At 38.4% G+C, this 15,704-nt stretch overlaps 1 protein-coding gene across 5 annotated transcripts in view; it reads right to left on the bottom strand.

Annotated features, from left to right (window-relative positions):
• The window catches only part of Bnc2 (basonuclin 2), a 412,238-nt gene extending 396,750 nt beyond the window's left edge, over positions 1 to 15,488 (bottom strand). For 2 of the 5 annotated variants that reach the window (XM_013516364.1, XM_005388715.2), the window contains exon 1: positions 15,105 to 15,488. The gene's annotated coding sequence lies outside the window, so the exon portion shown is untranslated. Of the gene's footprint in view, positions 1 to 13,703; positions 13,790 to 15,104 lie in introns of those variants that run through there. The other 3 variants (XM_005388717.2, XM_005388719.2, XM_005388716.2) reach the window with 3 other exon arrangements.
• Positions 15,489 to 15,704: the final 216 nt, after the last annotated feature.

Consider the following 15,704-nt stretch of genomic DNA (forward strand, 5'->3'; position numbering starts at 1 on the left):
CCTCAATCTCCACTACTTGTTCTGTTTTTTCTTAAGTGAGACATTAGTAGCTCTACAACAGGTAATGCATCTTTGGCAGGCTCATTCGTGTGTGATTGGTTACAGTTCTGCATAGATGTTAGTCGTCTTGAGACTAAGGCTGTCCCGGATACCTATGGGTACTTAAAGAAAAGTCTAGCCAAGTGTACTGGAGTATGCCTGTAATTCTGATACTCTGAGAGGCTGAGACAGGAGGATGGCAAGTTCAAGCCCAACCTACACAAATGATTTCGCAGAGTCTATCTCAAAATAAAAAACAAAAATTGGTGGCTGCGAATGCAGTTCAGTATGACAGCCCTGGGTTTAATCCGCAGTAGAGAGAGATAGAGACAGAGAGAGAGAGACAGAGAGACACAGAAACACAGAGAGAGAGAGAAATGGGGGGGTCTAGTCAATGAATGAGCCTCACTAACATATTGTCATTATTCCACTATTATCACATATTTCATGCCATTATTCCAAAGACCTTAGCTACAGAATATGGGCAACAGTCAACACTGTCCTATATATCTTACAGATGCCAGCAACAGGAACTTATGAAACAGCAAACATTGTTAGCTTTTCCTGCGCTGTCAATCAGAATTATCTGATACTTCAGCCAGACTGATTTGTACTCTTTTAAAACGTTTGATTTTTCTGTGTTAAACATGTTTGTAAACACCTTTCATGTACTAACTCATTTAAGCCTCACTCCTACGACCCTATAGGTACTGTTAACTTGAACTGACAAACGAGGAAGCGGGACTTGCACTCCATTTGCACTTCTAAAAATGCTTTTATTTCACCTCTACTTAGCAAAAAACTTACATGAGCAAGGCACAGTTCTGCTATCACATATTAAATATGAGACGTGGGTCTCTTGCCAAGGTACAAAGGCTTCTATTAGCAGTTTTAGAAGAACTGGTGTCTGAAGTTGTAATGTTTTTCTCCCAGACTTACCAGTATTGAGATTCACTCTAAATATTGAGCTTTATCAAATAGGATAAAGCTTTCAACTGCAGGGAACCTTCAGTAAAATACAGCACCCATCTCACCTAGTTAAGAATCCTGGCACTAGAAATCCATTTCACCCCATGCAGCAGGCTACAGTTCGTAATTCTTTTCATCTGGTTATAATACAAGGTGGTGAGTCTAATCTCTAAAACCCTACATGGATTGGTTTTAGCAGTCTTAGAAATTATTTCTCACACTATGAATGTGCCTCATAGCAAGATGGTCCTGCTAATGATTCCCAGATTAGGATTTGGGGGACCAAAGTCACTGCTCCCTCCTCTCCACAATTTCCTTTACTTTGTGGCCCAAATCTGTGGTCATTCAAAGTGTCCTCATGGTCTTGCTTTCAAAAACAGTTTGGTCTGATCTAGACAAAGGAATAAAGGTCATATTACTTAAAGTCACAGTAAATGATTTCTATTTGTTGGAGTCAAATTAATGCATATATGTAGTAAATCGTCAGTAACTATGCTTGAAACTGAAAGCTATACACACAAATCCAATAGAGTTCCAAATGATATGGTCATGAATGTCAAGTAATTTCTATTTTTTTTTTTAAATCAAAGAGATTTGCCAAGCTCTTCCTTTGAGGGAGGGAGGGTGTTATAAAATCAAGTCAAGAATACAAGTTAATGTCTTATTTATTATTAAATGTTCAGCTCTAACCCTAATGTAGCAGAAGTTCTACATGAACCCTCACCAAAGTCAACAAGAATAACGCTAGAATATTTTGTTAATCAACTGTAAAGTGAAATCACTATTGAAATTGGGGCTAACAAATCCCACAAAATAAAATTAATCATATCCTTTCCAATTTTTGGTAGAAGAGACAACTTTTAAAAAAAAAGCCAAGAGAAAATAATACATTCAAATGAAATGTCCCTGCTTACAGAATTAGAAAAGGCTCTTGAGGTGTGCACAGCATCTGAGTAATAGCATGATGCTTATACTAGCAGTGACAACTACCTATCTAAAAACTATTCCGCTTATACACCTACTTCAGCATATGTTGGAGTATCTGGCTCTTCCCCCCTGAATTTATCATACCATAAATTCCCTCCCTAGAGGGAATTTAGATTCTAGAACTCTGGCAAGATGAGGGCTAGATTAAGTCCTAGTGTATGAGGTAGAGGACACCATACGTAAATTTTAAGTTTTTCCAAGCACAGGGAAGCAATAAAACATTTTCAAAATTTTGCTTTCTATTCAAGTTCTTGGAAGTAAAAACTGACCACAGCAAAGATCTCAATAATATAAAACTGAAAATTAGGAAACACTCTTTAGAAACCCGAAGTCTACCAGACTAATGCCTTTGGGGGCACTTCCGGGTTCTTCCCACAGGCATGGCTTGGGATCCAGGCTGGCGCACACCGGGCTGTCTGGAGGTGGGGACCCCCCATTTTCATCACTGGGCCCAGGGAGAATGAATCTAGGAGACTATCCCCAAGAGGCAGAGACACAGAATTCCAGAACTCTGGCAAGATGAGGGCTAGATTAAGTCTTTAACAACTGTGGATCATTTTCTGATGTAAAAGACATCAGAAAAGTAATTATTTTCCTTAAAGCCAAGTACTAATTCTTCAAGAGTTTATATATATATACATCTGAAAGCACTCACTTGTTTTCAATCGTAACAGGCACTGGTTGCTAAAAGCTATGCATCTTTTAATGGACCATTAGTATTATTTTAAGTATTGGTATGATAAAAGTCACATGCTATCACCCATTTTTCCCCTATCTTCCTTCTCTGTGATACTAAAGTCCTACACAAAATATTACTTAGCTTTGAATGGTACCCCATGATAGACATAAATTCCCTACTCCAAATATGAAGCAATGATAAACATTTAATTAACTATAGTTCATGAGCCGGTTACCTTTCTGAAGGGACCGATCCAATTTGGATGACACGTACCTTCAGGTTAGAAGGGAACCTCTCATGAGCCTATTTAAAGCACGCTCTGCAGTCCATAGCTCTGGCAAAACTACGTCCTTCCTTCCTTCATGCCGGGACTTACATGCCCCTCTCTCAGGCATCCAGCCTCTTACTTCTCTCCCAGACAGAAATATAAAGATTAGAAGATCCTCCTGACCCTACAACCAAGAAAAATGTAATCTGTTCTATACTTGCAATTTGAATTGAAACGAATTCTTAAGTTGATCTGTCAACAACTATAGTGAATGTACCTACACACACGCATGTCTGCAAGCCCACAACCACAACCATCCTTTTTGACAGGCACTGGAAACTAACACATTGCTCCCTAGAATGTTTTAATGTCCCACTGCACAACTGCAGAATTATCTTCTCAAGCAGCTATCACTAATTCATCAATATTGCCTGAGAGTTGAAACCCATATTCCATATTTAATTTAGTCCCCTCTTTAGTAAGAACTATAAAGAAGTACCAAAGAAGCCAGGTGTGATGCACACTGCAATCGCAGCACTCAGGAGGCTGAGGCAGGAGGATCCCTGTGAGCTCAAGGTCAGCCTGGGCTACACAGTGGAGTTCAAAGCCAGCCTGAACTGCATGGTGAGACCTTATCACAGACAAACAGTACCAGGAAAGTTACAAAGATCAGACACCTCATCAATGGCAGTCTGGATTAGAAAAACCTCAGCCTGTGAGCCTTCTGGTCTGTATCAAGCAACGTCCATCTGAAATGTTTATCACATTCACCCTAACACTACTGTTTTGTCACTTCTTTGTGTCTTGATCTTTTCACACCTTCCCAGTTTCACTTCGGCAGCCACATATTCTCCTCACCCTTTTGCTCTTAGACAATTTTAAGGTCCCAGGCATAGAAAGAGAAAACACTTACTGTCGTAGCAATGCAGCGAATGACTGCCTAGTGACTCTTGCATCTTCCCCTAATATCATTAGCTGTCACTCAAAAGTTTACAGTTTGACTTTGTTTCTGCTCAGTTTTTGCCAGATTAAAAAAGGTTTTTTCTTTCATGTCATGATGGCAAAATATTACATGACCGTACGTAGTTCCAAACAGGCACATCGGTAACAAACATTGTAGAGTTTCATCGTCGAGACTCCAGTACTCAAGCAGCAAAACATCCCCAAAGCTACAAAGAACGACCAGGTCGAACGAGTGGGGACAGCTGGTCTCCGTACGCTTACTGCCAGGCACAGCAAGCAACGCAGTATCGTGGTCATGAATGTGACACCAAAGGAGCACTGGAGTCACATTTGCTTCTGCAAGTCCGCTGCAAAGTGAGCTAAGACTGAGGTGGCAGAGTACTGGCCTGGCACGCAAGAGCTTCTGATTCTCCCAGGACCCACGCCCGCCAAAGCCAGAACTGTTCACCGAGAAGCTTTACCACATCCAAGTATGTTCTTCGATTGAATGATTTCCTCGTATTTACTACTTTTTAAATATCGTATACCACTGTGGTCACTTCCTAATAGACGGGCCTAACGACTGACAGGAAATACTCTACAATTAAATCAGCTTTTTGGTTGAAACTATACAAGTTGTATCACTGTGACTTCAAACAGTAATTAATATTTATGTTGCTCTTCAGATTCATTTGAACACAGCTGTTCTTTCCTTCACAAGCAGAAATGACCTAAAGGACCACATTCTAGGCAAATAAAAAAGGCTACATGGATCAGTAGGCATTACGGGAATAAAGTGTCCTTTCTTAAGTAAGAAACTTAAAAAGACCACCACTTTAATAACTTTTGATTTTATGTCTGGCACTGTGCTGATCTTTATCCAAACTATGTCTACGCTCACTCCAAACCTGCTCAATGGCAGTTCTTTTTCTCTGTATTTACCAAGGCGGGAATTAGGCGTAAGGAAATTATGTTCCTTTTCCAATTTCCTACAGCATCGCTGAGATTCAAATTCAGGTCTTTCTCAAGGGCTTTCTGTCCTAGGGTACTTACGTAGCTTCCCACTACGTCATAAATATTTAGAAATACTTGTAAAAATGGTGATTAAGCAGTCAGAATCGTAACTATTCCTCAAAACGTAGATATCTTACCTAAATCGTATATCTACAATGAAGCCATCTTATCAACAAAATTTAACCAAATCTGGATCATGAGGTACGTGTCTATCATTTAAGGTAACAATGGCCTTTATCACCTTCAGCAGTTTTACTATACTGTGGTATTTACCATGTCTTGCTATGAAATCAGAATACACAGTTTGAATATGCTTAAACAATGAATGCATACAAAGTGTTTAAAAAATAAAATACTTCAAAATAAAAGATAACATATGAACACATTTAGCCCTGGGCTCAAGCCCAGGTATCACGGATAGGAAAAAGGTATTTTTAAGGACCAACAATGTGAATATAGTTAATGTTACTGAATTATACACTTTTAAAAATTGACGGTGAATTTTATGTTTTTAACAGTAAGAAAAACTAAAGAAATTTGCAAAGATTCTTAGCAGAATATTCAAATTCAGATCTTTGTAACTCCAATGCTAAGTCTTTGTTCTAAGACCAAAAAGGACGAAGTTATTATTCTGTTTGTCCTGTGATAGTACTGAGTTTACTTATGATCATTCTAAAGCTCTGCACTAATAGACGCATGTAAGTTCCTTCACTGTAAAAGAACACTACCAACTAAATGGGTCTTATAAAATATTTCTGCTGCAGTAAGACTGAGAACAGGAGAGACGGCTCAGGTATTCTGCTGTCTATCGCATACTTGCTTCTATTAAATATTCAAAAACCAATGGCCTTATGTTAGAATTCCTCTTCCCAGCGCCAACTTTAGAGCAGAGGGCACCATGAGAAGCAGTGAGCATGCGGAAACCCTGGTGTGTGATTTTTTAAGGTACAGATTTTTGTTGATTAAAAAAAATCTATTAAGGGGTTAGCAATTTCTCCCAAAAATAATTTTTAAGTTATAACAAACTGAGGACATGAGTTTCAACGCAATTACGATGTGCTAACTTACCGAACGATGACATCTAATATGATGAGCATCTGCACTGATCAGTGTTTCTGGGTTTGATTTGCGGACTTACAGCTATGATCTTCTGTGTGCCAAGTATACGAAATATTTGTACACGCTGACAATCAAGAATGTTAAGGAGGAGGATCTGGAGTTCCACTTGTTAAGTTGCAATCAAGTATTTATTTCAAAGAAAAACCAGAAACATTCCCTTTTAAAAAATGTAGCCAGGTGGGAATTCTGGAGAAGATAGTCCTATTTTTATCAATTCTTTTCTTTTTTATGTCGGTAACTATGCGGAGATTACAAGCAGTAGTGTTATTGATATTCTGGGCACAGCAATTCATCATTTTGTGTAAATTCTACAATCTGCACAAGGCCGGGACCCTGGCTTACAAAACAAAGGTAGCGCCCTCATTCAGTCATTTGTGACAAAACCCGAACACCCTGTGGAAGTGGCAGCACCCCGGGTTCAGAACACAAACAAGCCTCACCCTCTCCGGCACCTTCTTACTTGAAGGTCCACTGAGCGGGACGCTGTTCCTATTAGTGAGGGTGGGGGCTGAGCTCTGCTGCCGAAGGGAGCACCACGTTTTGAAATACTTCAAGTCCCCGACTTACGATCAAGTCGTGAACTTTCAGATACGAATGGACCTCACACTACCAGCAGGGGTGGACGTGAACAAATCACGGAAGGACTCACACGTATGCCAGACTCTGTCACAGTTCTGCCGCTGTGCGCTCGCTCTACAGCGTGACGGTGTGCAGCAGTGCAGTGTGCAATCAGAGCCCAGGATGTCCAGGAGCAAGAGGAGAAGCAGCGGTGATGCGGAAGGGACAGCTGGGAAGCACAAGGCAATAACCATGGAAACAACAATGAAAATAACTGAGAGACCGGACCACGGCAAAAAGATGCTAGACATCGCTCATTCTTAGAACATGAATGATTCAACCAGTGACACCATCCTAAAGAACAAGGTCCGGATCATGGAACACATAAAGTCAGCTGTGCCAATGCAGTCAACAAAATACCCAGAAAGTGTGGGAAAGCAATAGAGGAGATGGAGAAACTGCTCAGCGTTTGGAGGCGGGACCAGGATCAGCATCAAGTCCCACTCAGCTTAACGCTTGCTCAGGAAAAAGCTAACGGCCTGTTTGAAGACAGGGAAGAAAAAGGGGGTGAACAGGGTGTATCTTTTACCTAAGGCTCACTCTGTCAGACTTACTAACGAATCTGACTTCTGTTCTCCTGAAACAGAACTCATTCGTAAGTCAGGGACTTAAGTAGCCATTCCTCTTGCATGCCGTATCAGCAGCAAATTCTGATTTCTGTTATTTATTCTAAACACACCTGTATTAACTTGACTGACACCTCCAAAATTCTAAGAGAAGTGGACATTTTAAATACAGGAAGACCTTTTTCATTATTTAACCCTTGTTTTTCAGTGTCACTGTGTTCCAAGGTTAGCATTAGCCGTCTAGCTTTTTAAATGTAAGAGATCACAGTATATGAACTACAAAGAAACCATCAAGGAGTTCAGTTTCAAAACAGAGAAATCGTACCTAGAGTCAGTACCCACATTCTGGAACACAAAAAATTCAAGTTCAATACCACTGTACACGTAAAGCATATGACAGAAATAATGCAGTTTAAAAAAACTGATATAAAGTTAAGAGTTAAATTTAGAAAAGCTAAAAATTTTTATTTTTACGCAAAAGGATGAAAGAAACAATAAAAGAATACCCAGCATTTACAGTATTAAATTTTATTTTTTAGTATTAAATTTTAAATAATGATCAAAAACAGAATTGTATAATCTTTTCATTCTTTCTTTAAGCAAAGCCCAAAAGACATGTCTTTTATTAAGAAAAATGATTATATTTTTCACTTTAAAAAAAATAATTGCCACAAACTCTGTGGCATATTCTTTCCCAAGTTCTGACTAGAAACTTAAATCCACAGAACAAAATCGCCATGCAACACAGCACAATTCTAAATACCTCAATCTATCACCAGCATTAACTGCTCCCAGCCCTAAGACTTTAATTTCCACAAGGCTGCAGCTCAGTCTGAAGACTCAAGTTCTCTTTGAGCAGGCATGGACAAGGACCACATATTTTCATACATGCTGATGCATATAACAAACTGCTGCCCCAGTCACAAGCATGTCCAAGACAGAATTTCTAAATTACCCTATGAAAATTCTACTGGAGGTACTATCCTAGAATAATCTCCAAGTTATTTTACACCAATTCATGAAGATTAAGTGACCAAAATTTTGCTATCACATTAGACCATCAATTTCTAATTTACAGATCAACCACCAAGTCAAAACTGCAAATTCAGTCAGTATTGGTATATAATTACCAGTAAAGACAGATGCACTTTTAGGGACCACTAAAACTTCTCTTCTATGGAAGTACACTATTCTGTAAAATATAAAGTAAATGGTGTATTTTAAATAGCAGTATTTGTTCACAGTACTAACTGCTGCATGGTAGAAAATTTAAGTTTTTGTACAGGTCTTCCAGACAAAATTAAATGTTAAAATGCATGCTGCGGTAGGTCTACTTTCCAATTACTGGAAGTAAGCATACAAGAGATATAATTAGTTATGACACTAGGACAGGCATACATGTTTCAACACAGACACAGCTCAGAACAAAGTTTTTGGCATTATATGACAGAGGACTTAAACCAAAGACTCAAAGAAAGGTTAAAGAGTATGTGTGTCTTTTTCTTAATTTAAAACTTGCCACATCAAATTATTTCTTTTAAGTTACATGCAGATTTTGATTTGTTTAAACATCTCTTTAAAGATTTCTCAAAGGAAGGGAAAAAAAACCACCCTCCAGTTTTCACTTAACCTACATTACAAATCAAGGCAGTTGGCTTTAGGAAACTCATTTGGTAAGAAAATAAAAATCACCTTCCAAAGAAGGTTTGTTCTGCATTCTGAACAAACATATTTAAGAAATTTTGGTCGTTCTAGTTATAGGTTTCTCAATCAGAAATGTAACATTAAATTATTAAAATAAAATAACAAGGCAGTATAATTTAATTTGTATAAGTAAAAGTTTCTGAGATGTATCGAGATATTCCAAAACCATAACCACTCTGCAAGCCTTTAAAAATCAAAAATTACCTATTAAATAAACCCATTAATAAATCATAATGCAGTTAGAATTATTAATTCCTTGACAAAAATAAAAAGGTGAAAATATACCTGAGACTCTACAGAATGGCATGCGCAGCAACGTATACACAGCTGACTGTAATACAGTATGATGGGGGGCACATTCAGAAAGCTAGAAAGACAGACTTCCGTATCCGTAAAAACAGAAATTACCTAAGAAGCTTCTCTGCCCAATTTCAAAAGAATGAAACGTGAAATATTCCAAAGCATCCTTTTTGTAAGGATCTCAGTTCAAAGACTTTAACAATGCAATCCATGGCGTAGTAGCTTATAAAAAAGAACAATACGCAAACTCTTACTAATATATCCTAAGAAACACTCAATATTAAGAAGTGCTACCTTTTTATTGTCTTAACAAATATAAATTCCTTTTGTTGAGAAGAGAAGGCACCAAAACAAGGAAGCAGACTTCAAACCTGACAGCTTCCATCTCCCCACAATCATCTACAATACTTAATCTGCAAATGAAACTACACCGATGAAGGCAGGTACCGTGAGGAGGAGGTATTGTGAATGGGTGTTGGAAATATAAAGCTTGTAATTAAATGCATTCTCAAGTATAATAATCCACCCTGGAACGAGATAAAACATTCAGAACTTATCCAATGTAAAGGAGCTAGACCTTATATAGTACTCCCACAGGAGTTAGAGTACACAGCGATGAATTATGAACCAAATCCCATCTCATGGGCCAAATGGCCCATGAAGACAGCACACGTGGTCCCTCCAAAGACACTATTAATTATCCCTTAGGGTTTTGGTCCAGCAGAGCCTCCCATTTATAACAGGCCTGAGAAGAGCTCTCTCTACTTGCACAGAACTAGGTAGGCAATCTAGTACACTATTTATGGCAAAAAAAAACTTTTGGATTTGGCTAAGGAAAACACACAGCACAAAAAAGATAACTGGAAAAGCTGACCCTAATGCTTATTTCCAAGGTGCATTTTAACTTTTTTCCAAATCAAAAAGTTCCAAAGTTTTGGAGAACTCTGAAAGGAATGAAGAAAGAAATCTAAAATTAATTTTTCTAGAGTTAAATTTATTTTATTCTTTTTACTTCTTGAACTGTTATTCCCCAAAAACATTTACAAACTTCTTAGAAAGGATGTGACTTCACATAATAGACTAGATTTTCAAATTTCATTTTTCTATTTGTAACAATAAACCCATTCCAAAACCTGTTAATTTCTTTCAAAATTAGTACCTTATATTGTGGCAAAGAAGTAAAATGAACTGGAAGTTCAACAACACATTTGTCCGAGAAGGCATGAAGCAATGTTTTTCTAGTGGTCCAGGAAGTCATCATAAAGAAATGGGTATGTTCCCTTGAACATACGGTTCAAAAACAAATCTTAGAGCAGGACAGATAATAATTGTAATTCCTGATCACAACTACTTTTTCCTTTGATTCTGGTCAAGTATCAGTCTGAGTAAGATCATATAAGAAACAGTTTATTGGAACAAATTTGTACGTCACTACCTTTCATTTTTTTAATGTCATTAGTATTTGCGTATGCCCAACACAGAGATTTGCTGAAGAAACACACAATGTAGATGTATGTGTCAGTCCCTCTTATTTCAAGCCTAAGAGCTCTACATGAAAGTAGCATCATGGAACATCCACATGGTCTCACAGTTTGGTTAAAACTTTTCTTGATATCCTTTCCCTTTGGAAATCTTCTCAGGCTATGATCTATGACAATTTTATTAGAAATTCACAGAACCTACTCCAAAGCAAAATTTATCAGATGCTTATCATATGAAGCTACTTACGTAAGACTACAAAATAATGAAAATCTGGTCAGAGGAAGATGTTCAGAAGTATGGATACATATAAATATGAATCTATACACACACAAAATCTCACATCAGTCCTAATATCGCTAAATGAGTATTTAGAGAATTAAAGTTCCATAACCGGTAGGGAAAAAGAATCAACATGTCACAGTTGCCGCTTTAAGATAGCGCACCTTTTCCAACAAGGCTACCACTAAGCATTTCTAGAGATCATCATGTATAACTACTTCTAGAGACAACTTGCAAACTATACGTGAAAAATCAATTTCCCTTTTTTTTCCTTACTGAAAATGGAATTATCTGACTTTATTATCCAAATTCATCATGGCTTTAAGTGACCAAAAAATTGAAACCTTTGTCATAGAAAAACTTCAAGCACAAAGGGACCTAAAAAAAAAATTAGACACAGGGTGTCTGAACCCAATCTCAAATGAAAAGCTCCAAAAGCATTTTAAACTATGGCACTACCACTGTATGATCTTCTACGTCAATGGGGGCAAACTTACGGCATGTGTGCTGCAGCGGGCTGTTTGTGAAGCTGAAAGCTCTAGAAGGTTTGCCATCACTGTTCTAGGCTGTCTTTTATAAAGAGTAAAACTTGTATCTGCTTATTTGTGGTTTTCAAGTATCCTTCGCGTGTTAAGTAGCACATTACTTCAATGTGTCAAGTTTATATCTTATTAATTCCTCCAATATTGTAAAACTTCACTTAAGAAGATATGTAGAGTTAGTACACAACTAGACTTCCAAATCCTAAGCATATGACCTCTCTGTCTTGCTGTGTCTTCAAAATTTTATATATTGCAATTACAAAATAGTGTAAAACTTAAAGCAGTGAACACAGGTATATGCATTATAGCTAAAATAGTGTAAAACTTAAAGCAGTGAGCACAGGTATAGGAATTATACCTCAATAAAGTTTCTTAAAACAATTTAAGACTTAGAAACCAATTATGCTTTATTATAAAGCCTAACCTGGGACTGGCAATGTAACCTTGTGGTAAAGCATTTGTTTAGCATGTACAAGGTGTTGGGTTCAAATTCCAACACTTGCAATTTTTTTAAAAAAATGCTCAACTATTCAAAATGAAAAAGAAAAATTATTCAGATATTAACCAAAAACACAGACGATGAAGAATTGGAAGGTTCTAATACAGGTTGAATTATCTCGCTCAACCCAATACGACAGCTGTATGGTTTTCTGAGGAGTGAGAAGAGATTCAAAAAACACGGAAACAGCCTCACTACAGAAACACATTTTGCTTTAAACAAAATTACTGATCCTGATCCACACTCACTTTGTGACTGCACAATGCTCCTCTCCAGGTGTACTACGGTATGATGGTATACTATAAAGTATACAAAAACAGACAAATCAAATTTGTGATATATTTCCCCCACTGTGTGTGTGTGCCTGTGTGTGTGTGTGTGTGTGTGCGCGCGCGCGCTTAGGGAGTCAACCTGGGGCTTCACGCACACTGGCCCAGTAATGTGCTACTGAGCTGCACCCCGGTCCTTTTCTCCACACTTTCCAGGACCATGTCTGCATAGCCCTTGGTGTGCTTCTATTATCCCAGCAACCATTGTTCTGAGCCAAATTTTTCTAAAAGTGCAGGAACAGATGTCATAGATAATTCTCCATGAAAGAACTAAGAGCTGATAAACACTGATAAAGAATCATTCAAGATCACAAGGACAATCATATGTGAATATCTTCATTAATTCATTCAATAAATATTTGTCAAGTTACTCACATAGCCACAAGGTAGCAGAAATTACCAAAATACTGTAGATAAAGTCCTTTTCTCACAGTTTGTATCCTGGGATAGATGGATACAAATAATAAGCTACATATAAGCCAAAATATGGAATATTACTGTAAGCAGTGATAAATGCCATGAAGAAAATAAAAGGTAAGCATTCAGAGAAATATACAATATGGAAGGTCTCTTCGAAGGAGCAGAGGAAAAGCACACACAAAGGGCAGCGCTAAGACACTGTACAAGCTCAGCAAAGTTCAATGAACAGCCAGTATGGCTGGAGCAGAAGCAGCAATACAGTGAACAGCAAGAATTTTTTATTTCACTGCAGGTGCGACAAGAAGTCTGTGGAAGGTGCTGAGATAAGAAGGTGATCTCTCCTGGAAGAGGAGTCGGGTGTACGTGATGGGTAGGAGGCCAGAGAGGAGGACCAGGCCAGTGAGAAGACACTACAGCATTGCAGGTGACGGTGTTCAGGAGCAGGGTGACGGAAGTGGAGGTAAAGTGGATGGGAACAGGAAGGCAGGGATGACAGGACTGCACAGGGCATGAAGCATACAGTAACCAATACTTTTAAACTGAAAAATGACACTTACTTTAACTGGCCCTTTGCTTCCCAATGTTTGGGTTTCGTTTGGGTTTGGATACTGAGGACTGAATCGAGGCCTAGACTGGTACATGCTAAGCATTCCACTCTGCCATGGAACTACAGCCCGAACCCAGGATGAATTTAACTACATTTTTGTCCGTATTCCACATTTACTGTATAATTTCTCCATTCTCTCCAGCACTACCACCTCTCCCTTTATGCCTTTTCAAATCTAAAAGGTAGAACATATTAAACTGTGTAAGCTTAAATAATAAATTTTTTTACATTATCTACACAGACTCTGCTCTGAAAATTACATGTTGTCTGAAGATACGGCTATAAGGATAAAAGTCAGATTAGACACAAGGAAACTATGAAAACAAGTGGCTCCACCAACCTCTCTATCTTTCTGGCTGGTGTCACGGGGATGTGCAATGCCTTATCTTCTCACCTTCTCAGAACAAGTTCTTCCTGATATTAGAGTGTTTAAAAAGGAATAGAGGGGGCTGGGGATTTAGCTCAGCGGCACAGCACCTGCCTGGCAAGCGCAAGGTCGTGAGTTCAATTCTCGGTACTGGAAAAAAAAACAAAAAAACAAAATAAAATAAAATAAAAATAAAAAGGAATAGAAAGAGTAAAAAGCAAAACAAACTAATTCCAGGAAACTAAGTATAGCTTTAATATTTTTATCCTTTCAGTACCCGTAAAGAAATACAGTAAATAGATGCTGAGTATCACATAATGTGAAACATTAAGAATCTTTTTTTTTTTTTTTTTTGGTTTTTCTCTGGTACCGGGAACTGAACTCACGACCTTGCGCTTGCCAGGCAGGCGCTTTTGCCGCTGAGCTAAATCCCCAGCCCCTACATTAAAAATCTTGAGTGTCTCATTTTGACCTAATTTCATAATGGAAAAGAGAAGCTGAAAGTACCTTGTACACTTTTCTGTCACAGAGAAAACACATACAGAGATTACATTCACCCCATTCCTTTGACTTTTAAAGCAATTTATTTCAGAATAACATACAGCCACTCTCAGACACTCTCGGATCAGGGTATTTCCCAACTGGGTATCAGACTCAGTCTCTGTTATGATTTGTGTCTAGATGTCCCCCCATGAACGGTTGCCCTCTGCCATGTGCCATCCTGCCTTGCAGCCAGCTGAGTATGGACCAAAACTTCCACAGACTGTGAGCTAAATAAACCTTTCCTTCCTTAACTGTGTGCATCAGGTATTTTGTCTTAGGAATGAGAGAAAAGTAACCAAGACAGTCTTTTTTAAAGTAATTACATCCTTTTTCTCCAGAGTCTCTTGTGTTATCCTACAACCTCCCACCATTTTTGTACCTACCCATACACAAACTACGCTGCATGTAAGACAGCAGCATAAGGTACCCTCCAAGAGATTTTAAACGAGTGAAATGAGGCTGACATCTGCATTACGTCCATAAAAAACCAAACAGATACAAAGTCACCTTAACAAGTAGCTCCCAGGATAGTTGACTAATATCTGTTTCAGAATATTAACTTATCTAAAAAAAAAGAAATTTGCCAATCAGAAAGGGAAATAGGAAGGAGGGGAAAAAAGCAAGAGGAATAAAGGCTGCCAATGCTCTCTCAGGTAGTCCAAAAGAGGAGTGCAAAATGTGCCTGCAAACAATAGTATCTGCGTCTGAGACATTTTCCTTATAGGGGAAGAAGTCCCAAGCACTCACTGTTAATACTCTCTGCTCAGATTCTGAGTTTGTAAAGCAATGAGCAAAATCTGTATTACAATCTGAGTTCCCACTTGAGTTTACCTGGTGGTTGGTCCGCAGGTTGTGGGTTATGGTTAAGTTGATGAAATCTGCCTGGAAAGGAGAGAACTGTTACTCATGCCAAAATGAACACGGAAGTAGTCCCCCCTCAAAGGTATCCAGATATGTACTGGGTTCACCGCGTACAGCCACAGGTGTGTACCGTGTGCCTGCCGGCTCCCCGCTCCGCAGTGAGTGGACAGATGAGGCCCTGACGATGGGCAGCCTCTTTCAAAGGTATGTTAATAAAACTGTTTCCAGGCATACAAAGACAAGAGGCAGACTGTGGACTACAGTGAGAATCTTTCTGCCAATGAATTTCATACTCCTTAATATTAGAATACACCTTTTACTTCATCTGTAGCACCCACAGCAGCTAGGAGTAACATGCGTATCACAGAAACGCAAGTGTTTGTTAAATTATCATATTTTAAAAGAACTGAAATATGCCATACCTTGGAAAATGAAGCAACGAGCCATGCGTATGCCAAATGCACAACTTGAACATAAAAACGTAACAATTTTTAAAAGCATTTTTAAGTTTTATCAAATCAGTACATAATGTTTCACACACATCTGCATCAAGTTACTCTACAGAGGGCA

The sequence above is a fragment of the Chinchilla lanigera genome, unplaced genomic scaffold (genome assembly GCF_000276665.1).
Source record: "Chinchilla lanigera isolate Chin_1 unplaced genomic scaffold, ChiLan1.0 scaffold00033, whole genome shotgun sequence".
NCBI lineage: Eukaryota > Metazoa > Chordata > Mammalia > Rodentia > Chinchillidae > Chinchilla > Chinchilla lanigera.